Source organism: Phasianus colchicus, chromosome 8 (assembly GCF_987193195.1).
Source record: "Phasianus colchicus chromosome 8, bPhaCol1.hap1.1, whole genome shotgun sequence".
NCBI lineage: Eukaryota > Metazoa > Chordata > Aves > Galliformes > Phasianidae > Phasianus > Phasianus colchicus.
The window spans coordinates 12729659-12755930 of NC_143443.1; the positions used below are offsets into that span (position 1 = coordinate 12729659).

The following is a 26272-nucleotide window of genomic DNA, read 5'->3' on the forward strand; positions in this document are numbered from 1 at the left end:
AACAGTATATAGATAAACAAGAGTTTATGCAGAACAGGATTTTTTTTTCTTTTTTCTACCTAGCAATGCAATTTCTTGTTAATAAACTGTTGAATGTATTAAACCACTAAAGCAAAGAAGAGGTTAGTAAGGAGCAGAGCTGTGCATTGAAAACAAGCATATGGCAGCCTTCTATGAGCAGTCTTTGTTATCCTTCTGGACTTGAGTAAGAAAAGATACCCAAGAACATGTAAAGGAGTGATTTTTACGAGCATTCCAAGTTGTCCTAGTTCTGCTTCCACTAAATTTCTCTCTACCAGCTTCATTTATAACCAAGGTAGGTCAGATTTTAAAAATCCAGTACAAGTATTTTTTAATAACAAGCATAAAAAGAAAAAAAAAAAAGAAAAAAAAAAAGAACCCATCCAGGTATTACAATATTACACTCAAATATAATTCTAACAAGCTTGCATTTACCAACAATTGTGTGTTTTTGTCTGCTTCCAGGATTTTAACACAGCAAGAGTCCAGTTTGCCTCTCCTCTGAAACTGAAGGGATTTAAAAGGAACTCAGGAGGTAGAGAAGACACCAACTGTTAACAAGCAAATTCAGTTAGTGGAATTAAAAGTTGATAAACAAACATAAAAGGTTCTTCATCAAACTGATGAGAGCTGTACTTCAGTTACAATAAAGAACAAGAGTTAGGAGCTTAGCTGGGTGTCTGAACATGTTATTGGTACCAATAAAGACAACTGAGAACAAAATTAACTTTTTTTCTGGGATAGATAAAACTGGCACTGGTTGCATTGGATTAGTGTCAACAGAATGAGCCCTAACAAGCTCAGAATAAGACCAGTAACATTCCAGAGGATGCAGGACATTTGAGAATGATCCAGGTCAACAACTAGATACCTATTATGGGTAGATTGAGTGGCAGCCTTCCACACTGCTTTAGTGATTACTGTCCCAAGGTCACTCATTTTATGTCTTGTCTTGATCTTACAGAGAAAATCCTTAAGGAAACTTCCAATTAAAAATGCAGAAAATAACTGGTCTGTGTTCACTCTGAGCTTGTCCTGTCTCTGTACTGAACTGTCAGGGAAACAGCCTATGTACGTGCCAGACTGGCTGGCTGCTCTCTCATTTATGATGAATGGATACACACTCTTCTCCATGCCTTAAAAGCAATTACTGCTTTGTTTTGTTCTGCATTTGTGTAACTTCTGATAATTATTGAAACATACATTCTATTTTGAAGGCCAGCTCAACCTTTTACATTTCCATTTAAATGTTTTTTGGAGGGCATTTCAAATTGTTCTGAGCAAGATGATTTGGGAGCAATTATTTGTCCTCAGAGGCCTTCCAGCCTGCCTGTCAGCCAGACCCACAGATGCTTTCCTGGCCCACAGAGAGGGGCAACCATCAGGCAAGTGGCAGAGAACATCTCCATTTTCTTTCCCCTGTTAAGCTTGGCACTAACCTAATGTGTCCTAAGATTTATCCTTGTGACGCTGTTTTGGAGAATAACGCTGTTTCTCCAGTGCATCCTGTGCCTAGGGGAACCCAGTGAAGGGGAGGGGTGGTGTGCTGAGCTTTCTAGTAAATTCACGCAACACTAGCAAGTTACTTCCTGAACTATTATTGTATACACCTAAACACCCTTTTGCAAGCAGGTATACCAGGTGGAATTTCTTTCCCCAGTCCTGCTGTTAGAAGAATCAAGAGATACTAACTGTACTTTTCCAATGCATTAACTTTTCTCTATTTTTATAAGGAACTGCTTGTTTTGGTCACTGGAAACAAACATCCAGTAACTTCACACTACAGTAAAATAGATGTTTCACTGTATAGATGCTAGTGTTTCATCAAAGCCCTTTCTCATCTATTCTGAAAAAGCAACACCAGGCAAACCACCGAGCAAATTCAGAGGACTGGCAGCAGGGAAGTTTGTTGCAGCACTACTTTTTAAACCTTGAGGATATGTTCTATACTGCATCATGTGCTGTACCCTGCAAGGTACTCAAAGTACAGACCATCCACTCAGACTGCTCAGCCACCTGCATGGCTCTGCTCCCTTCTGGTACCCAGGTCAGGTCCCCCAGCTTCAGTCCGAACCCCTCTGAACTGCTCTGCCAGCAGCGATGGCTGAGCAGCACTGGGAAAAGCCTTGCTGTTGCCTGCCAACAGATGGTCTCATGGGGGCCTGTGACAGTGACTTCCTCTGTGCTCTGCAAAGCCTCAGAGGAAGTTATTTTCTGTGGCAGTCTCTCCTCTTAAGTTGAGAGGAACAAAAGCAGAGAGCTTCTTCACCGAGATCTCCGGAGCATCACTTAATTTTAGCAGTGTTCCACATGATCAAGTTTTTGTTGTTTTGATTTTCCTAGCTAGTTTTTACTCTTTTGCTGTTAAAAATAATGCTCTGTCTTCTTTTGCCATGAGAGAAAAGATACATTACAATTGTAAAATCCCATAGAGTGACAGTTTCCTGTTGGCTGCCCACTAAGATTTCTTGCCGCTGTTGATCACTAATACCCTTGATTAGGAGGAAGTATGACAACAGCAGCCAAGCAGCCTTACATCATCACAGCCCCAGTGACAGCTGAAGCTAGCATGGGAACTTCTGTGTCATAAGCTTAGCTGGGGACATAGAAAAACACGACTCACATGGCTGAGTTACACATCCAGTAATTGCTGGCGTTCTGGGGGCATGGGCTGGGAGTCGAGCTGGATTCAGTGACTGTTCGTCTAATGGCTATACTAACCTTTATGACAACAGAAAGCCTACCTTGCTAGACCCTTCTCTCTAAACTATCACACTGTAATTAAAACTGCACCTGTTACTACAACAAATTATTTTATTAACTAAGCCCATAAGTACCCGCTATTAATAATTTTCTCACTGTTAGTTTGAACACTTGTATTTTTTTTTATTTGTAACCAACAGCTTTTCTGCGTTGCAGGGGGATTCTCCTTTCTTGGGTGCCAATGGCACATCCAGCACAAGTGCTCCAGGACTAAATATCTGCACAAGCAACACTAATAAGGGTTTCTCTGAAGTATGAACACAGCAACATTACTGTCAGGCTTGCTGAGACCCCAACACACAGAGATTTGACATTTATACCCATTCTACCACAAACCTAAGCAAAGTTAGATGTTTAAGACTAAGTTTTAAACCACTCTTATGATCAATATTTTCAATTGCTACTACAAAACTGTACCTTGCCCATTCTGGAAGCTTCCTCACTTGTGAAACATCATAGTATTTGCAGATATATTTCCCCTAAGATTTTCTGAGGGGTTCTCCAGAAAGGAGTAAGGTACTTTTTTTTTTTTTTTTTTAATCAAAAATTCCATCCTAATTTCAAAACTGAGCCTTTGGTAATAGTCTCATGCTAACTTAGAATCAAGCTGATCTGTCACTGATTGAGCTCTTCTGATGGAAGTTTACTTAAAACAAACTTTTGTTCTTATGTTCTACTCTAGTTTAACTGCCATTTTCATTTAAATAATAAGCAAAAAGAGGAACAAGATTCTGCTAAGCTGACAGGTAAGAATGCAGAGGAAAGATGCTTGCACATCTGAGAAGAGCTTCTACTTTTCTGCATTTTAGTTAGCCATCGATAACTACTTTATTTACCAACATAGTTGGTACCAATAAAGTTCTAACTTAAGGAATAACTTAAGGAAATCACAGGTAACTTAAAGCAATTTTAATTGGGCCTTAATTTTACGTACTTCCATTTCCAGGCAGTGTTTAGGCCATGCCAACTGTTTCTCTTAAGTCATCCCAGCCTAGTCACCTGGTTAGCACAGCCCTACTGAGGCTTCTTAAAAGAAACCATCTCCACAGTAACTTCTCTCTCTTCAAGATCTGCAGACCTGCACAACAGTCATCATCTTCTGCTGTTTTCTGAGTCAAGATGGGTTGCCCAAAGCAAGGATTCAAGTTGGCCAGTTCAGCCAGTCACCTCTGTCTGGATGGAGCGTTTGTTTGATCCAAAGTCAACAGATACTACGGGATTTTCAGCCAGATCTTAGCAAGGGCTCACCTGAACATAGCCAAGGTAGTTTGTGAAGTCCATGCAAGTTTTAATGACAAGTTCTGACAGTGACTTCAGTGATACTGAATGCTGATGCTGTTTTAGACAAAGTCTATTTCACTTTGTGCTGCACTTTTACCAATGGGAGAGCCAGTAAGCAGAACAGCAAATTTTCCCCAACAAGCCATGCTGCTGATACTTGCTGGGTGTAAACAGCAGAGTTCCAAATGCCGAAGCTGTCTAAATCTGTTGAGTTTAATTTTTGCTGTACCTTAATCTGTGCCATCTTATTCAGTGCATTGTGCTCGCTTTAATTCATGTAACTCAAACAAAAAATAACCCACCACCCTCTGCACCACTTAGCAGTCTAAGATTCCACTCTGGCATCGCGAGTTTTAAACTTTCTGAAAACTCTTAAGGCCACATGCAAATATAATAATCTCTTTAGCTTTCACACAGGCAAATAAATTAAAAAGACATCCCTGGTAAACACAAGGGGCAAGAAACTTGTCATCTCAAATACCGAGACTACTGCTGACATGCACACTTCTTGGGAGCCGTCTTTGAACGCAGTTGCGACAGACACACACTGTTTGTGAGTTATGCATGACAAGGTCTTCATAAGACAGTGAAAATGAAATGGTGGCAGCACCGCTGTCGCTGCCGTTCGCAGAACAGCACGTCACGTTCTGACAGCACCATGCAGGCTAAAGTTGAAGAAAACGCCACTGATGAGTGCTGTTGCATTTTGGCTTTATGACTGCAGGTAAAATAAAGATTCTCATGCCAAAAAAATTACACATTTTACCTTCTAAAATAAGAATATCATAAATGCCAGTTAAATGAGCCAGATGTGCATTTCCTTCACACGTCCCCAAGCCTCATAGGGGCGCACACAATGAGCAGTAACTGTATGCAAATCTGTCCCAGTTTCCTCCTGAAGCTGCCTTTCATCCCCTGGTGCTGCTGTTTCCTTCTGACAACATGCAGCACTGCCTTACCCACAATCACCCGCGCTGCCACACGCACGCACACACACACACACACACACACTCAGGCAGGCTGGCGTGTACGCACACACACACACACACACACCCGCCCCCCAAGAAACCAACTTACCCACAAGTTATCTTTCATTCAGAAAACTAGTCCTCCTCTGCTCCCCCTCCTCTGCTTTTTCCTGCCTCTCTTCTGCTGCAGAAAAAGGCCACATATGTCTGAAAGCACTTCTAGGCAGGAACCAGCCAGTGCAGAACAAAGGCAGCCGGGGTTGCCTTAATCTCGGCACAAGGCAGCCAGTAGCTATTTTCAAGCTTGTTCTCTCTCCCCCCTCTGAGGGCACCCTGCTCTGTTTCTCCCTCTCTCTCTCTTTGCCTGTCCAGCTACTGCACAACACACATCAATTATTCATTGCTTGTCTCCCGGTTTCCAGGCAAAACCAATCACAGATGGAGTCTTGCTAATGGGCTCATACCGTACTTGCCAACAGGCTATTTGTGCTCCAGCTACAACCCTCTAGAGACAATAAAGAGAATCAGGTTAAGCTTTAAAACTTCACACATACGCGAACAGACCTAAAACAGCAATATACATGTAAGCATCCATATGACATTGCTTAGGAGTACATCTTTGGCAGACGGCACGGAAAAAGGCTGCTTTAAATCTTCTGAAAGGGTTTTAAGAAAAATCAAACGCTCAGAAAATCTCACCTCAGCTGCATGTTACTGATATTGATGGTTTTCTTTTCTGCCTCTAGTGATCCATCTCTTGCCTTCCCATTACACCTCTCCCTCCTCCTCTCATACTCATACACGCGCACGCACACATACACACGCGCACGCACACACACACATGCAACCACAGCCACTTTGCCAGAAGGGAGAGAGAGAGAGAGAGAGAGAGAGAGGAGGAAAAAAAAAAAAGCAGGCAGCTCACATTTCAAACTTGCAAGGAGGGGTGGTGCTTAAAACGCCAGGACAAAGCCTCTGCCTCTGGCACTCAGCCAAAATGCGAAAATAAATCCCCTTGATCAATTAATTGGAAGCAACACTTGTCCAAGTCTGCATAACAAACCATTAAGGTCACTGAGGCTGAAAAGTCTTTAGATTTGGAAAATCTTACACACTTGCTTCCCCCCTCCCCTGTTTGCTGAATGCTGTTGACTAAATCCATCAAACTAGGCACGCTAATTAGTGGCCAGAGCCGCTGCTGCAGTGGAGCAGTGCTGGTGGCACCTGGCAAGGCAGCGCTCAGCTAGGAAACCTATGTGGGGCTGCACCTGCATGGGGGTGGCTGTACCTGGATGGAGTGGCTGCACCTGTATGGGGTGACTGTACCTGAGCAGGGCTGGCTGTACCTAGCCATACATCTACTTGGAGGAGTTGAGCTTCAGAGAGGAGTGACAAAGTTGTGCTTACTGCTCATGGCATCCCCAGCTGCCCAGGTGTTAGCCAGCTGTTCAGCATCTCGCTCTTGCTTGGAAGTGGAGGAATCATCCTCCCCCCCCTGCAGACATGGAAACTGAGGCAGGCAGCAATGAGAGCAGTAGTTCACCGAAGGGAGTTAGTAGGATACAGGAGATCCTTGGTTTGATTGCTTGGTTGCTTTGTTTTAGTGATTTTGTTTACGTCTGGAGCCCAGACCTACAGCTCTGCCTGTCCCTGGTTCCTCCCACCACCAACCACCTTTCCTACCTACCTCCCTGAGTTTAGAATTACATCAATCTTTAAATAAGCATCACATTTCAACTTGTGCTACAGTATAGCTGATTTCAAGAAAACCTTTGGTGCAAAGCATTTGACAGTATCAAAGAAACAACACACAAACAGAAAGCAGATATGACCATTTTTTCTCTTCCCCAGAGGGAGAACTGGCAGTTGGAGCAGCGGCCAGCCCAGCATCAGCCTTTTCCTGCCAGCCCTTGTGGTGTGCAGCCACTTCCTCCCCTGCTGCTCACTTCAGAAAGGCAGTCTGGGCCCGTGCTGCACAGTCTGCCCATGCCATGGCCATCTCCATGGTCCAGCCTGCCCACAGCACAGCTCCCCACAGCCTGCCCCATGGCCTGGTCTGTCCACAGCCTAGCAAGGAGGCAATCGAACCCAAAGCAAAAAAACAAGAGGATCTATAGAAAAAAGAAAAAAAAAAAAATACTGGCAATCCTGCAAAATTTCTTTTGGTTAAAAAATGGCCTCAGCTTTCTCTGCTGTGTTTACAATCACTTAACGATGCTTTATAAACACCTTAGCAGAAAGAGTCTGCAACATGACAGATCGGAACAGCAAACTATCACAGATATCAAAGAGCAGTTCTTCTCAGAAAAGTGATTCCACACACACACAAAAAAAAGCATTGTCACATTTTGCAGTGCTTTTTTTTTTTTTTCTTCCTGGGAACCTACTTCAATAAAGTACGAGGTCTACGTGCTTTCTCCCAGCTCCCACTCTTGAAACAGCTGCTCCAGGTCAGGCTGTTATCACTTCTGCTCCTTGGTCATCAGAATGAGCAGTACTGCAAATGGGCTCTTGGTGACACTTCTGCAATCTCAGGGCTGCACAAGTGTGGCCAAAGGAAGACTTCTTACCCAATATGGCTGCTGCAGGTGTAACCAATGCATCATTGGGCTGAAGTACCTTTACCTATAGCAGAGGATCCATATAACATGGGAAAGACTTCAACCACATCCTCAGAGATGAAGACAGACCCATAGGGCTGACAGAATGAACCCTCAAGTAAATCAAAGTTTCAATCACAGCTGACCAAATTTGAGATTGGGTCACATAAGAAAAGTACAGAATCTCACAAACTATTTCTATTGACTTTCAGAGTGGACAGATGCTCTAGGGAGACAAATTATACAGGTAGGCACGCAGAACAGATAAGTAGCATGAGTTTTAGAGGACATTATTCAGGACTGAAAAAGCACTAAGAGGTACATACTGATGAACCTAAAGAAACACCAAATGGCCTACACTAAAGAACTGCACTGAATTCAGACTTTGTGGCTGGGAATAGAATTTGTAGTTACTGTCTGCAACTCTAGTAAATTTTAGATACATTCTTGTGCTTGTTTCAAGTTTCCCTGTATTTACAAAGTTTTCTCACTGGTGTTACAATGTCGATATGTCAAAAAACACAAACAGCAATGTATCAGGTAACTGGGAGGTCCTCAATACAAAAACTGTCTCTTTCCTCACCCAAAAGTCAATGAAATTTCATTTTCTGAGGTAAAAAACCTCAGAAAAAAAAACCCTTGCACTATATATATAGAGAGAGAAAGTTCATATTCCCCACTATACAGTGTTTCTTGGTTGTTGTTTTTGATTTTTTTTTTCTCTCCTCTCTGTCACCGTAAGTAAAAGGATTGTTTTCTTCCTCTCTGCAATTAAATGCACTTTATAGTGTAACAGTGTAGGTTTCTCTTTCAAGCTGCCTGTCTTTCCAGCGGAAGTGGTTTAGAGTAGACAAATCACTTATCTAAAAATTATGTACTTACTTCTCCTTTGACAAATCTTCAGCAGGTTTCTAATCCCACCCTGCCACTTGAAATATCACTTTCTGTGATGACATTTGAGTCATAGTTGTCAGAAGCATCAGGCTCTGTAGTTAAATGGATTAAATCACACTTCATAGCATACAGTATTTCGAGGAAGGAGTGGTTTATCATTTGTAGAAATTAATCATAACAGTTTTTTCTCTAGGGTAAATTCCCAATCATTTTTACAGATTACTATGTTTAAGCCCCAGTGACAGTAGTAAGTCAAACTACATCACAGGGAACGTTATCTCAGACAGAGATTACTGTTAGCAAGACTCACTGAAGACATCTACTACTGCAAGAAGCAGGTCCATGCTCAGGAAGCACCTTTTAAATGCTGAGGTGGAGACCAAACTCTTTGGGCATGCTTTGTGCTGCTCCTGAGGCCAAACAGACCCTGCTGCCTGGGGCTGTGCCTGGCCCTGGGCAGCCCACTGTGCTGAGAGTTCAGTGAGGTGCTCAATCCGACAGGAAGGGAGGACAGGAGTTCAGGCACCATTCAGTCCTACAGGGGGAGAAGGGAAAACATCTGTTTGCCCCCCCCCCCCCCCCCCAACTGTTTAAGGAAAGAAGCTAACAGATTTTCCAAGCAGTCCAATTTCACTGCAAATAGGAAGCAATGTTTTCATCTTAATGTCAACGCCTTTTTCATCTTAGGTCAATGCCTAGCATATCACTGATTAGAATCCACCCAAGCCCTAAATGTGCCAGTTACCATTTAGCGCACACACACAAAAAAATCACCATCAGCTCTTGGTACTGCCTGCTCTCCACACCAAGACATCTTTGTACCAAGGATGTATTTGCAGAAAGTCAGAAGTCACTCTTAAGTTATGATAGTGTAACAGATCAGCGTATCCAAAAAACACCTATTTTTATTGTCAACAAGAAAACGATGTGACAGATTTGTGTGTTTGAGAGTCTTTGCCCAGCAAAAAATGGCAAAATGCTCATCAGCAGTTAGGGCAGGTGAGGTAGCCTTTGGGCGTAATTCATGTCTCTCTCTTTCCTTGCCCTTCTTTAGTGAAATTGAAAAATACGAACCAAATACACAAACACCTGTATTGAAGTAACAGACTACCAAGAGGAAAAAAAGGAAAAGCCGCAAAGGAGCAGAGATCAAATTCCCAATTTGGATGCTTCAGTAACACATGCACTATACAATTAAGTTTATCATGTTCCACTGCAATTTCATTAAAAGAGCTGTGCAGAGGAGACAGTCAAAAAGTTGTTCAGAGAAAAAACATAAGGAGTGAGGAAATTCTCTTTGAGTTGTTGTTGTAATACTAGTTATTGCCAACTGAGTCATAAAGAACCCTTTAGCAATGCAGATTTTCTATGACCAAAAATTTAAACGTTTATCTTGGGGACCAATCTTTATTCATCAGTTTTACTGCATTGCTGAACACAGCAGGGTAGTTCCTTACAACGTTTGTCTAGAGCAGGTTATTTGCCCAAGAATTAGTTCCCTGGATATATATGTATTTTACTATTGATTCAAAGGATTTGAAAAACTCTTTAGAAGGCTTAGAGTTACATAGTTGAAATACACAGAATACATGGATCAGTGGCCTTGTAGATTTTTCCTAATATTTCACAGTAGGCTGAGTCAGTTGAAGCAGTTATAAATCATGGGGCTGCATCCCAGTCAGAAAGCAACGATGTATTTAAAAAAAAATAAAAAATCTTTTGACTCTGCATCAGGTGTCTTTCATGCATAACCCACTTTTCCAGGGTCAAACCAACTGCATCCAGAGAGAGGCGTGAGAGGAAAACCTAGCATAAACAAACAAACAAACAAACAAACAAATAAAAGAAAAAGACTCTTTGATGTGGTTTAGTCCTGTCTCTTGTTTAAATCAAAGTTTACCACATTGCAGGACTTACCAAAACTAAAGTACCTAACCTTTGGTCACTTGCTCCATAAAGCTTTAGAAAACAAAGGTAGGAAAGCTACAAACTGTTAACACAACACTTCCTTTTCTCTTTCTCTCTTCCATGGCATAACCACTGTTTGCATGCTCCTTTGTTATTTATGTGTTTTGATGATCTGGACTACATATCTGGAAATACTTTAATGGCGCATTTTGGACTGAAACACTCACAATCTTCTGAAAGAGACTATGCCCTAATTAACTTTCAAGACCACAGAAGTCCTCATGTCCTTGTTATCCCTTTAAGAAAAATCTTTCCTTCAAATCTATACAAAGGCTCAAGACAGAACAGTAAGCAATGCAATGCAATGCAAAAAAATCTTTGTCAATTGCCATAATCCTTGAAAAAGGAAGTCTATCTTAAAAGCATCTGATAATACGCAGTGCTGCAACTTTCTAATCTCTATTTCCTTCCTCCCTTCCTTCCATTTCTTGATTAAATGCCCTTACCATGTGCAGGGAAAGAAAAAGATCTACACAATTACAATGTAATATGGAAAGGAACAACATTCCAGGATTACAAAATAAAGACACATTCATCCTGTTTGTATCTTTGGTTCTCTTCACAGCTATACTTTTAAAGCTAACTGAGAAACAAAAATAACCAAACCTTGTTGAACTACAGAATGAGAGACAGTACACTAATGAAAAATCACATCTGTAATATAGTAAGACAGTCAGAAGAGATGCTTTACAAAGAGAAAATGATGGTATCACTTTAGATGGTCTTCAGCAACACAGTGGAACTACTGCAGCTGTTCTTGCCCAGACCTATCTGTCTGCAAGCCAACTCTAAAAGAAGACCAAATATTATCCAACCTACGCCGTTCTTCCCTTCTTTCACTATATCTTTTTTTTTGCTACAGATGGTAATAAATGTTTTAAGTCTGCCTTAAAACTATGGCAGTCTTATTGTTTTAATGATACAGAAACCAACACTTCGGAGATGTCTTAATTTTTAGACAGCTCCATTCAAATTCATGGGTAGAATGGAACACAGTAAAAATGCTCAGTGCTTTGGTGCTCAACCTCATTTCTAACACCTCTTTCAGCACTTGAGCTAAAGTTCATAACTCCTCTTCTAGCAAATCACAGAACTAGAAAGCTGGAGTTAGAAGGGACCTTAGAGATCATCTAGTTCCAACCTCTGTTCTAGCTCTCCAAATTAGAGAGAAATAGATATCCACTGAAAACCTTTCCATACTAAATCTTGGTCCCCTGCAGCACAATCAAGTGGATTTATAAAACACTGCTCCACGTTTTTTTCACTAACTTTGATTAAATTTATTTTTACAAAATATCTTGCAAACTGCTCTATTTCCTTCACACTGTTCAGTCTTTTTTTTTTTTTTTTTTTTAACTTGCTATCACTTTGGAGGAAAACAGGGTCAACTAAATCTTTGGATTTCAAACCAGTATTTTAGGTTCATGGTTTCTGCAAAGAATTAAAAACTTTCATATCCATGACGCAGGACATTCAAATGCAGTGAGAATCAGCCTACCACACTTTCTAACAAAGTCCTTCTACGCACTTAAATAAAATGCATTCTTCTGCTGCTTCTTGTGATGCTGAAGTTTATATTTGGAGTCAAATTATTCTTTTTTTTTTGAACTTGTAGCTATTCATAACTGAATCCTCCCATCTCTGGCAAGCTGTGGGTTAATTACAGCTAAGCCTCCTCTCTCCCCACTAAACTGTTTAAAGGGGATAAGGAGGCAGCTCTGGAGACAACAACCTCGTCCAATTTGAGAGAGAAAGCAGTGAACTACCAGAGCAGCAGGCTTTAGAAGACTGAGGGAAGATGAGTTTGAGAAGAAACAGAAGCTACATATTTCAAGTTCTTTTTTTATTATTTTTTGTTTTCTCCTTCTAAAAACAACCTGCTAAAAATATGGGAGGTATCACTAGAGAAGGAGTATGCAACACAACACCCTGAATGGAACACAAACGGAATACGGAAAGATGTAAAAAGAAATGACATCTCTGCTTAGCCACAGTACTTTAACCTCTGCATAAAAAAGGTTAAGGAGAAGACACTTTCTCTATGCAACAAGCAAACTCTAAGAGCATTTGAATGAGAAAGTTGAGATGCAGTGTATTTTTTTTAATTCAAAAGAACTAAAAAAAACCAACCAAACAAACAAACATTAAATGCCACTTTCTCAGTACCTAGGAAGTCATCAAATCTGCATATAACTTTTTAGTGGTGTCATGGCCAAGACATGAGAGGACATATAAATAAATAAATAGGTTAAAAACCAAAGTTACAGACTACAAGAAAAGTTACAAATTGGTGGCTATGCATCACTGTCTTGGAAAACTTCCACTCAGGAATACAAAGACATTCCTCATTTGGAGTCCAGTTCACGCTTCTAGCTTTGTGTTAAACAAATCCATGTATCGTCATCATACAGTTTTTATACCAATCTGCCAGAAAGCCGTGCAGAGTTATTTTTAGAGGGCTGTGAGATAAAGAGCATTTTGGCTTGCAAAGTAGCCTAATAAGGCAAAATGTTCTCGGTGAAGATCAAATGTAGTCACTGTCACCCTCTCCCCAAACTCTAATTGATCTCTTAAGAGCATTCTTTAATTTTTTTCCCACTTACTGTGGAGGATTACTGCATTAGCAGAAGCAAGATGGAACTAGTGAGATCTTTATTATAGCTTTGTCTGTTTTGATAATCAGATATACAGTGATTGCAGAAGAAAGGAAATTATCTGAAAAGAAAGTGGTTGTGCTCTGATGTTTCAAGAAAACATTTTGGTAAGCAATCATTTTAAGAGAAACAACAGCTCAGTCTCAGGTTTTGCTTTCAGAAACTGGCCAAGTCCAGTCTCAGTCAGCTCCGAATACTTTATGCCCCACTGTTTTTTAGCATGTTTCCTTCCATCATGTCAGCAGTGGAACAGAGCTTTAAAGTAAATTCAACAAAAATACCCTCAGAGAGTAAGCACATGTTTAAATAGCAGAAAGGATCTTCTTAAACCTAAAAATGTTCTAAAATCCAATAGATTACTTAGAATCTGAGAAAAACTTTGACATGTTGCTGGGGGAAAGGATCCAGTAATAATTTATGAGAACAAGATTAAAAACAGCAATTAACACAGGCTTCTATCTTTAGTACTTACTCACATACCTGTTTAGCTGATTATAACTCATAGCTCCAGGCTGTCTGCCTGCATCGCTAGGACACAGACAGCAACCTTTGCTAAATTGACTCCACTGGCTATGCTCATGCTGCAAGAGCTGTTTTCAAGGACAGTTGTACAATGTTATATGGGTAAAGAGAAAAGCAAATTAAAGATGGGTGTTCTGTCAGAAAAAGAATCAAAGAACCTGTGTCAGCATTTCCCTACGTTAATAGGACCTCACATTTTTAACCCTTCACCAACTGTTACTTAGATTTAGGAAGCATCTCCCCTGTATATTGCAAAATCATGTCTTCTCAAATAAAATCACGAAAATACCATAGATCAAAACAAAGCAGGACATGCACTGAACATAACCATATCCACCTATATATAGATATAGAAGGATTCATAAAGAGCTGTTAATCCTTCTTAAACTGTGATTCATTTTAAAGCACCATAGCTTGTAGGTCAAAGTAGCTAAGTTGTCAAATGATAATATTGCCCCATATCACGAAAGTATCCCTCAGTTTGAGACTGCTAATAAATATCCAGCACAGTCCTACCAAAAGCATACGTGTGCATTTCAGCCTTTTATTTTTACCATCTTAATTCTGCACCTTTCTGTTTAAAGCAGTACACGTATTTCCCTGAAAGTGGCTGAAAATCTTAAGAGACCTAACTTGCAGTGAGAAAAATCCAGCAGTACAATCACAAGGGAAAGCTATACTGGCACTCCTGACAGAGCAGGCACAGCTCATACTGGCATGAGTCTACGCCTTATGTTGCTTAGATTGCTTCCCCATTGAAATTAGGTTTACAATCACAGGATTACACGACCTCACTAAAAAGAGGGTTTCTGGCATGTATACAAACATGTTTCATTTTACTAGAGGATTTCTAACACAGATCTAGTCTACTTTGAGACTAAGAGCAAAAGGACACTTCAGAATAAAATGGTCTCTGAAGAGGCATGAGCTGTTGATACAACCTCAAGCAGCACAGCTATCCTGTACCTTGCTACTCCGAAAAGTCAAACGGGAGTGTTCTCAGACCATCACATCAGGGACTACAAACTCTTCTTCTTGACAGGGATAACTAGCTTGGAATCCTCACTACTGATTAACCCATTTTTAAATCCAGACCTAGGTTTGTTATCACAGCCTCGGGGTCTGCTGCACGGTGCTGTATCACTGCCAAACTACTTTCCTCCTTTTTCAAAACCTTTCTTTTTATATTTTTCAATTGAGAAGAATCATTGGTTGTTATGGCAGACCTGCTTTTTCTAAAAATGCAAAATTAAAAAGGCTTTTCAGAATCTCACACCATGGTTAATTTTTTTTTTTTCTCTCCAGAAAATGAACTACAATCAAAAGTAGTTCTTCATTTTCAGTGCTGTGTAAATGGCGTATTTCCAACAAATATTTGCTATTGTGAAGTTTCTAATAACTTAAAGCAAGAAATAAAATTAGAAGCTAACATATTATCAATGTTTTCCCTGAATTGAAATAAAGTGCATTATAAGAACTGATAAGGACCTGTAGTAAATGGAAAGTACAATTTCCACCTTTCCTTCAGAAAGAAGGTCAAAATAGAAATTGTGGAAGACTAGCACAGAAATTTCAATGCCAATCATTTTGGCCAATATTTGCAGGTTTGATCTAGTCAGGCTTAGAATAACAAGAGATTTAGGTATTCCCAAATGAGCAAAAGAACTATAAGAGAAAGATTTTAAAATTAAGACTGTTCAGAGTTTTGAATAACCTCCAAAAGAAAATGTAAAAAAACCAAAAACATTACCCTGAAGCGATTGAAAATATGCTGTGGACAGCCACAGGAAACCTAACATAAGGTACAGTCAGACACAGGGACTGAACAAAGACCTAAGAGGATTCTTCTCTTTAATGTGGTGAATTTCTACATTCATAAAACAGCACATGATTATTACAGTGCCTCCTCCCCCTAAACACAATTTATATATCTGTATATAGAAAAATACTAAAGTTCACCAGTCAAAAATTTTAATAACTTTGCCCATCTGTTAAATAATTTACATTCTGCTAAAACATGCATCAATAGTGTAGCTCTGAAAGTATACATTACTCCATAAGCTGGAAACTATCCATCAGTATTCAACACTATTTCTCACGTCTCTCCTGCATAGAGAGTTTCACTCAAAAATAACGCCTTGATGAGCTACAAGCACCAAAAAAAGAACCTTGTCCATAAAAGATACTTTCAAACAGCTTGATCAAGTCAGGAACCCTCTGTGTTTACCACTGTGAATGATGGGAACTGCCCTCTTTTTATCAACACTCTTTCTGCCCAGTATATATATGCAACACATTACTTTTACAGGCTAATTACTTATCATAGAAACATTAAAGAACAGTTGAAGACAAAAGTTTTAGCATGGGAAGTTGGATGAGCACATACTTTTAGTGAAGCATTCAAAGCAAAACCAGAAGAATTTTGCACATTCCCTTAAATTGAAAATGTCTTTGCTTTTTGTTTCATATTGGTACAAAACTGGTAAGTGAACATTAAAACTGAACATATTTTTTGGAAGCTTAATCAGACAACTGTATCTTTAGTCTCTTAATAATTTGTACTTTCTTAAAGTACTAAGAAAATGCATACTGAAGCATCTCATCTTTAACTATAAAAGCTGAAATGAGATTTCACATATAGAGAGACTGAAGTATAATTTGGCTAAGACTCTTAAAAAAAAATTTTGGATACCCCAATCCGAGCAAGAATAATTGGGTCTTATTTTCTAAGGTGCTCAATTTCCTGCAGCTACAAGTTAAGCACCTTTAACACATTTCTAGTTGTGCATCCACGACCTGCTTTGGGAATCATGGCCTTTATCACCACAGCTATAAACTTTTCACTAGTCTCTGTCAGTCCTCCATCCAAACTTTTCACTGACTAGTGCACCTTTATCACAGACATTAAAAAGTGCCAGCAGGTTATTTAAATAAGGCTTAATATGATCTAGTGTGTTACTCAGCAGACTACTTATCTTAGCCTGGAGGACTGGTATCTGGAAAACCCCATGCAGTCTTTAAAATTACTCACATCAAAATCTTTTGTAAAAAGATGTAATATGCTTTCATGACTGTAAAGTAAAAATAACATAAGACGTATATTTACAGAACTGTTCCTTAACAGGAAAAATAATCTGCCCCATGCTTAAGAAGTAGTTTCTGTGCTGCGGGATCAGAGATAATACACCCCCAGGAGGCATGTTCTCTCAAAAGGAAAGACAAAGATCCCATACCACCACAGATTTCTTCAAAACCATTTCTATTGTCTCATGCACAGGATGTCCTCTCCAAATTGCCTTTCTCTTACTTTGAATCACCATTACTTATTTTGAAGACATTCCTGTGGGTGAAAGACTTTAATTGTAGAATTTATAGTTCAGTCAAAATTAGATTTTATATTCTAGCACTCCGCACTCATCTGCCATTGCTTTGGGGGATTTAATGGCAGCTCTCTCCTCTGCTGAAGTAGTGCACTTAAGGGAACAAAAGTCTCCCAACTCTGATCAGATCAAAATCAGAAGGATCTGTCAAACTGCTACTTCAGAATTGGAGAAGTTGGGGTGAGGAATGGAAATCAGCTTCATAAAATTGGAATAGGGAAGTTAATGAGTACCTTTCAATACAATTACTCAGCAGTTTCATCATTTAAAAGACAAGAATGAATACTTCAGCAAATTTAGAAGACTTGTGTGTCTTCCAATGTTTTTGGAAGTCTTCTCATGCTCCTGGAAGTAAAGGGGACAAATGGTGCAAAAAACAGAGCTTTACATCATTTCCTTCTGTGGAAAGAGGTAGATGGAAGAGAAATTCCAGCTTATCAATAACCTTTAACTGTATCACTTTGGTGCTCCTTATCCATGTGACACAGACTTCTGACTGCAAACCCACTCCTGGTGTGCTATGAACAAACTATTCTACGTCTGCAGCACAATTTTCTTTTTCCACACGGATAGAGAACTTTTCCTGCATTCACCATGAAAGCAACAAGGATTTACTTCAGATTTTCTTAATTTTTGGTAGCAACTTCTCTATGAAAAAAAATTAGGAAGGTGGAGAGTGACTCTTGCTTAATTCTTTTGTTGGCTTCTAGGGTGAGATTTCTAACCCAATTCACCCATGTAACCCTTAGCTCCCTCAATCAGCCTCAGCATTAACAAAATAAAACACACACACACAGTTTTTCTGTTGTAATCTAATTAATCCTATAAATATGGTTTCCAAAACAAAGTAACAGATCAGTCAGAAGTAAAATGAAATGCCCTTAAACTTTGGGTTACTTAACAGTAGAAGCAGAAAGCATATACAGATTGTTTCTATACTGTGTAGGTAAGCATACAAACCCAAACAATTTATGATGACAAAAGAAAAAAAAGAAAAAGAGCATGGTCAAATCAACATATTTTTCATCTTTTAAATATCACCATCATCACAGAGAGACATCAGGTAGGGTGAAGCAGAGATCCAATGTAGGGAATATTGTTATGACCAATTAGTGGATTTACACTACTTCCCAGAGACCCAAGGAAAATCAGAATAGTATGGTAACAGAACTATTTGTTAAAATTTAGCTAAATTCTTAGATGTGGACATGGCTCATATAAAAACAAGAACGATTTATGGACATTCAGAAGTAAAAAATGGACATGAATCTCTACAGAGTGCCACAGGAAGGCAAGTACTAATCTTCTAAAACGTGGAACATAATTTACATTATTCTTATAAAATATTTATATTACTTTCAGACAAAGAATTGACTAAGGCAACAGACTTTGTCAAAAACATTAAAACATTCTCTAAATAATTACACCAGATTAAAGAACTGCCATATGTACTTTGATGGTAATCATTCTCCAGGCTGGAGCATACAAAGATAAAAAACGTGGGAAAACAATGCTTTTGTGTTAGGTTACACATCACTAAGGATGACTTTATCAATCAGCTGCAATTCAAGCAAGCAAACAAGTTATGCACAGACTGCAAATTTGAAGGAAAATCCACATTCTTTTAACTTCTGAATTTAGGTGCCAGGATAGCAAGTGATACCCTTTGAAGAAGAGGGGCTGCAACCACAGCCAGGAGGGCAGAGATGGAAAGCAGTAGTATGGGGAACAAAAGGCCTCCAGGTAAGCTTCGGGGGCGCAGACACATGGGGGATCCCTGAAAACTATACCAAATCCTCCCAAGTAACCTGGCATGCTTCCATTCTGTGTTTGTAAAGAAATAAATACATTACAGAAAAGAACTTTTGCCCACAAGTTTATGAACAAAAGGAGCGTGCAACCTCTAATACAACTGCCTGCATTTACAAAGACAGTGAACAGAGAAGTCATTGTGTCACCATTTGAGTCCAGATTGAGAGGGATTTAACACATGAACACAGTTGATTACATTAGTGCATAACAGCAAATCCACCATTTGTCTGCTACCCTCACTTCAGGGAATAACCAAGCCAGGTGGGCTGTGCATGTGTCTAGCAGGAAGTAGGTGAGGAGATCACCTTGCTTCAGGGTGAAGTGCTGGGTATGGATGCAGGCACTCCGTCCCCATGGGATGTCTGGCTCCCCTACTCTGGCTAATAAGAGACCACTCAGTTTCTTTGTATCCCCCAATGACTCCCTTATATGTAACCTTGATATTGAAGCAGACAAATCTTTCTGTTCTGCTGTCACTAACGTATTACTGTGAACCAGTTCTCATAAAAACATGATCCTTGAACTCAGCTGTCATGTTAAATCAGGTTTCTGACTACTTTCAGACAGAGACTCACAATGGTAAATTAAAACTAGTCCAAAAGTATTCATAATTGAGTTTAAGATTTTTCATTTCAACAGGAGGTTCATCACTTCTAAGGAAAAGGAAAAGATGTTAAACCCAGGAGGAAGCCCCTCAAACACAGTAAGTTCTTTATGCTTTCTCTCCTAGATGGCAGTAGCAGAAAACGACTGTGTGAGTAAGGCAGCGGGGAGACTGGAGCAGCAACTCCCAAGTCTTCTGACATTTTAACTCAGAGTTAATCTATGCTTCAGCTTCCCCCACATCCTCTCTAGGCCTTGTCTTCCTTTTGTCTTTGTTCTTCCCATCTATTTCTAGCTCCTCAAGGAAAGGACCTTCAAACTGTACACTGAGTTTTTTAATACAATTGGCCTCAATCTCCTGTGGGATCTTTGCAAGCACAAGTGCGTTACATCAGCACCACAACTGAGCAACCCTGCACTGGGTCACCAGGAAAACATAGACTAGATCCTCTGGAAAGTTCTGCATTTCTTTATCAATATCCAAGGCAGATGAGGCTACATTCTAAGAAATGCACTGCCAGTACTTGCTGCAACAACGTTAAGCTACCTAATGAAGAGACTACACTAGAAACAAAATTTTTAATTATTTGTTTAAAAAGCAAACATCATATATTTAAGGACAGAAGTAATATAATCTTTCCCTTTAAAAAGATATATCATTACAATCAAGGGTGTGACTACACCACAGGAGTTCCAGGTTTCATTGGCTTGGTTAAGTGGCATTTTGCTGTGTCTGTGTTTCAGTGTGGCCTGGGTTATCTCATTACCATCAGTAGATGTTTAGAAGTTTACACAAAATGAATGCAGTGGTCAAAGATCAGCAAAGATCAAGATTTCAGACTCTCTGAAATTGTTTTTGATCAAAAGGTAAAGGGACTTAAAATAGTTATCACCTAGTTATATTTGTTCAATTCTTCAAGTTGCAAATCTTTTCAAACAGCTAGCCAAACTTTTGCTTATGTTGGAACTGTCCACAGTTCTACAGAATTTCATGCTTAGGGGTTCTACTTGAGAAACATTACTTGAGAAATCACGTCATTATTTTAACCATTTCACTTGATAAAACACATAACAAGCTCTTAATGAGAAAGCCTCATCTCTGAAATATTATCCCTTACCTGTAATTTGGAATGTTCCTCATTTGTTTTTTGTTTTTTCCCCCCAAAAAAACAACACAGCAAGTGATAAGCCATCATGCTTTTGTAACCCATTCCCACTTCCACAGATTGAGACACAACAAAAGAAATAACACACTATACAGTGTAATCACCTGACACCACCTCAGTACTTCAGCAATATACACAAACACATAAATTCATTCCCCTCATACACACTTTTTAATTCAAGTTAATTTGCCAGCAGATGAACTGAGTGCAAAACTGCTGCATTTCTATCTGCAAAGGTTTTTCTTCACCATAGTGAGATTTTTCTTGGTTTCACCCCCACAGAATAACATTAAAGTTTTTCCTTGACTTCTTCAGGAACAGATTTCTTTTAATCTTTACCTAAACCCATCGACATTCAGTAAAAATATATTTATACCACTTCCACTATTTTTCAACTCCCAAATGCAGAACCATTATTTATTCAGTCAGTTTACTCTTGCATACATTTATTTCCATAAGGGATGAATAATCAAAGCAGGTGATTGGCCATGTCAATCCTCACTTGGTATGACAGTCACATGTTAGCAAATTTAAGAAAATATGGAGTATTTTCATATTCCCTCCAACTAAATAGTGAAGTCACCAGATCATCTTATTCCACTACTTTTGATCATAGAAGACTGCAGTGGTGACAGCAAATAACCCTTAAATAGTTCAGCAAGTGGCATCCTCGGTAAGAGACATCCAAAAGGTCTTCACAGAAGATGAAGAAAAAGCAGCATGTTTTAAAATGCATACTTAAAACCATCACTCTGTCTCCCCCATGGAGTTCAATAAGCAGGGCAATTTCTCACCGTCTGTGCATTAAAAGCCGAGGCAAGGGAAAAAGTTTCTATCTACTAACAAAAACTGTGCATACATTGGCCTTTCAGACATATGCGGTCTTACACTTTGTCACTTCAGAGCAGATGTTTAATTGGAAGGAAGTGATTTTAAAACATCTGTAGCCAACATCTAAGAAGTTGGATGAGACCACACAGAGCCTTGAGGAAATTAAATGTGTATGCAATTATGTAACTTCCTAGACTGCGTATTCTGGAGAATTAAACGACAACAACAACAAAAAAAACCCACAGAAAACCAGAAATGTCAATAGTGAACCTTCAAAATCCTTGTTTTCCCCACCATTTGTCTTCCTCTGCCTTAGGAAATACTAAGTCCACTAAACTGAGCATCCACAGTTTGACCAACAAGCAGCACCGCATCCCTCAAAGGAAAAAAGTAGGGAATTAAAAACAATTTGGTATCGAGCCCTCAATCCCTTTGGAAAGAAAGGAAAACAAAGTAAATACTTAGAAGATGAAACCTTACTCAGTCCTAGCAGGTCTCAAATGTACTGCAATAACTCTGGGTTAGTAAATACAGCTGTAGTGTTTAAAACACCCAATATCTTCTACGAAGAACCAGAGGAAAGCCTCTCTAGAATTCAAGACTAACAACAAGAACTTTCAGAAACCAAGTTCAAGAGCCTAGATTAAAAAATAAATAAATGAGATATTCAGTTGTTCTTCTTTGGCTTGCATAACCGCAGTGGGAGAAGAAAGAAGAGGTGGCCTAAAAGATCAGTTGACATGAGGACAGGGGAGATGGCTATGAAGCTATGAGTTCTGTAGATCACTTGGTCAGACTAGTTTTTTTCAAATTTGCTTTGCTTTAGCAAATCATCATCAGCAGAAATGAGTTATTACAATTTTTAAATTCTACTTTACAATGTTAAACCTTATCAAAACTGTAAACATTTAAATAAAAAAATTACAAATGCAGTTTTGTTTAACTGTCTTCCTTTAGCATGTTACACACACAGGCTATTTTTCATCTCCTAACCTGAATGGGACTTTCTTCCATTATTAAATACGTGAAAGTAAATGTTATTTCACTAGGAACATCATTGTTCAAAAATGCTAAATTTAATTAGGATCAAGTCATTGAAACTATAAATGCTCAGATCATGCAAAGTTTGTACAACAAAGGGAAAATCACAAGTATCACAAAATCCAAACTGACCAATAAATCTTATTTTAAGTCCATAAAACATGGCTGTTCTGAAAGTAATGCCTCCTATTTTATAAAGTTGGCCCATGACATTAGAGATTTATGTTGGTGGAATGGCAATAGAGATCCAAACTTCTCATCACTACTCCATTACTTTTTGTTGCCCTGTGGCAGATAGCAGCAGAGGATTAGTCTGACAAAATGGTGTCAAACATGAAAGTGCTTATGAAGCAAAGGTGTGGAATTGAATTACACACAGGAAAAAATGGCACCCACTGACATTCATCGACACTTGTCAAACATTTCTGGAGACCAAACAGTGGATGTGAGCACAGTGGTGGGTGGTGGGTGATGCATTTCAGCAGTGACTACAGCTATGTGTTCCTGGTGGCAGATTATAAGCATTATAAGCACAGCATGCAGGCTCTTGTTTTTCACCAGTGAAAACGCATAGTTAATGGTGGTGGTGATGTTGATAAACAAAGTTTTGTAGCTGAGAACTTGCTCTTTGTACCTGTCGTAGTTTCCACAGAAATAAACAGGAGGCATTAATTTCTGAGCAACCCACGTACATCTCTGAAATGTTCCTAAAGAGAAAGCCAAACTTTCTGATCTAGTCACTGAAAGCAAAGAACAGATATGTAGAAAAAACAATGTATCACTAATGAACTGTTGTTACTCAGAAATATCAAAGTAACTTTTCAGAATTTGCAACCTACAAAAAGTAAGACGACGCTTTGAGGAAGATAAGACTTCACATGATTTGTAAAACTCCTTGCCTTGCATCTTCCATGCAAAGCATCTGTTCCTCTGGAACAGGAGGAAAATCACTCCTAATGAGAGGTCTCTGGACTATGATACAGTCTAGAAACTTCTCTGCACAAATCAATGCGTTTGTACCAAGCTCACATATCCTGAGCACAAACATTTAGAATTAGTGTGGTATCTTTATTCTCTAAATTCTATAAGCTAGAACTTGTCTTTTCCAACAGAGAACAAAACCCAAGTGTAAGTAGCAAAATTTCCAAAAAACAGGGAATACTGTTGAAAGGCCTGCAGAACATTTCCATTCAGGCATGCACGCAAATGACGTTGTATCTCAACTAAAGCACATGTAGATCTTTGTTATTTATTATTATATTTTAATCTTTTAATTAAAAGAAGATTAAAAAAAAGGAAGCAAGCGCTTTGCACCTTCTCTAATGAGTTATGGTGGCCCACTCAAAGTTGACTAAGGAACTAATGTGGTTGTTTCAAGAAACAAGACAGCAGAAGATTCAGTTTTTACCAGCTTTTAAACCATCTGTTCCACACTATTTTAATCACTTCTGCTTAGAGATTATGGGTTTCAGTTCATTTGTAGTGGAAAAACAAAGAATGCCGCATTTTTGCAGTGTGTGGGGAATCCAGAATCCTCACAACTACTGTTAAACTGGGATATTTGAAGAAGCAAAAGGCTTACTGTTTGCGCATCTGAGCGTGATAAAACAGCCCTCCCTCTCCACGAGGGATTCCTCCTGTGCCTTGAAGCAAACATGAATTGGAATGTGCCACACTGACCTGAAAAAGGGGGATGTAGGGAAGTGGCAGAACAATTAGTATCGTTCTTTCCAGTGGAAGAATCTAAAAGTTCCCATTGCTATTTATTGTGGGAAATTGCTTATTTATCTGAAGAATGTGTAGGATTTTTTTCAGCTGAAAAGTAACAGAATCCCCATGGCTCTCTGACAGCTCTAAAAGAACACTAAGGTAAAAGCAGTAGGTGGGTTTGAATTTATGAACCTATCATCTCTAGAAGACAGTAATTTCTCCTTTCTCTCCATTCTTAAGAGAAAAGCAGACAGTACTCTCAGATGACAACAAGCAGAAAAGGTTAGTCCCACTGTTAATTTGTATACATCTTCAAATAGAGGCGTTCTCCACGCAGGTGACTGGCAGATAAACATGACCACTTTTGTTTACCTGCCTGAGCTATGTGAACGACTATGCCTCTATACTACCTACACCTTCCCTGAGGGGCTGTACTTTTTCTGGTTCTGCTTCCCACTGTGTCTTCTTAACACTTCTAAAGGGATCTGACACAGTTCTTTGTGCTGCTCGAAGCTGAAATGGCGCGTCAGTTCTCTCCCAGTGCACTGAAGGGAAATACGTCTTTTCCAACATCAAAAGATGGAGTGTTCTTGAAAACACTGAAGGACGATCAGGACCTCAAATGCTTTCACCTCTTATCTCTGATGTAGGTAGCTGAACAGATTTAGTGAGAGGGAACTTGATCTCCAACCTATCTTGCTAACCATGCCAGGTTACTTAAGCTGAATGTCCCACTGAAAAAGCGTCCTCTGCTGTAAAGATTAATTCTTTGTATTGCCATGATCAGTAACTCCCATATGTTATACTTTAACAATGATATCAACGGATGCACTTAACTACGTTAGGTTTAGCATGAATTTGGTTAAATATAACAGGGACATTTACTTACATGGCTCTTGAAGAATATAACAGACTTGGACAGAAAATAAATAAAATGTATTATAACATTTTCATTAACATTTTTTCAGCCAGTCCGGTGTAAGTTCATATTTAGTGCCTTCTACAGTCATCAAAACTATCAGAATGTATTGATCAAAATGCTTGGTTTTTATATACAAAGTACATACAAATTAATAAATAAAATCAATAGTTTATACAGAGTATAAAAGGAATATAAGTATTAGTAGTTTTTTAATATCATTCAAATACTCAAAGTAAGTGTGTTATCAAGCCACAGCATTTGCCTTGGTGCAGACTAAACCCATGTGCCTTTAGCTAAGAACATAATAATTCTTAACCATGTAAATCAAGGAGATAGAAAAGATCCCTTAGTTTATATAGATTTGTGCAGCCACTTTCCACTGCTGAAGTGGATTAATCATCTCTGATCTCAGCATATGCAGCTTAAGCCAAAGACTTCCACAGGAAACATTTTCTCAACTACAGGAAATGAAAATGTAGTGAGTAACTTTTCTTCCTTTTTATTTTTTTTTCACCTTATATTCCCAATTTTCTGACATATCCAGCTACCTAAAATCTCTGAAAAGCAGGGCCCAGCTGAATATTATATACCCATAGAGGGTGCCAGTCTGAACCAGAAAGGGATTGTAGTGATCTATTTCAAGGACACTAATGTCACAGTCAGAAGTGAGGCAAATATCTTGCTTCACTCTGCCCTGGAGGTAACAACTTTAAAGGTCAGAAAGCAATGTTTTCTGAAGATACTCAGCTTTAGCTTCTCTAATAAGAACATTGTGATTACTAAATTTCTCATAAAAAGGCTAAACAGCAAGAGTACTTCATACCCTGCACATATGCACACTTCAGATAGCTAAAATGATGTCCAGCAAAAAGACAATTGACAGTATATTCATAAAGAAGTTGCTTGCACAATGGTAAACTTCTTTTGTAGAGAGGTGGAACAAGTGGAAGAAACCTACAGGAAAACTTGTGCTTCACTACTGGCAGTAGCTCAGCTCTCTAGTTGGAGAACTGACTCATTCCCTCTTCAAGCAACTCCTCACCTTATGTAGGCAACAGTAACCAAGTCAAACTGAAGCTCTGATTTGACTTACAAGTCTCTTGCACAATTCACATTACTTGAGACTGCAAATATAA

General features: G+C 39.1%; 1 protein-coding gene across 12 annotated transcripts in view; it reads right to left on the bottom strand.

Moving 5' to 3' along the window:
* Positions 1-26272, bottom strand: part of ZMIZ1 (zinc finger MIZ-type containing 1) — a 326518-nt gene that overhangs the window by 82919 nt on the left and 217327 nt on the right. Inside the window, exon 1 of one of the 12 annotated variants that reach the window (XM_031602972.2) lies at positions 5733-5927. The exons of 10 other annotated variants lie outside the window; for them this stretch is intronic. The gene's annotated coding sequence lies outside the window, so the exon portion shown is untranslated. Of the gene's footprint in view, positions 1-5142; positions 5686-5732; positions 5928-26272 lie in introns of those variants that run through there. One more of the 12 variants, XM_090144978.1, reaches the window with a different exon arrangement.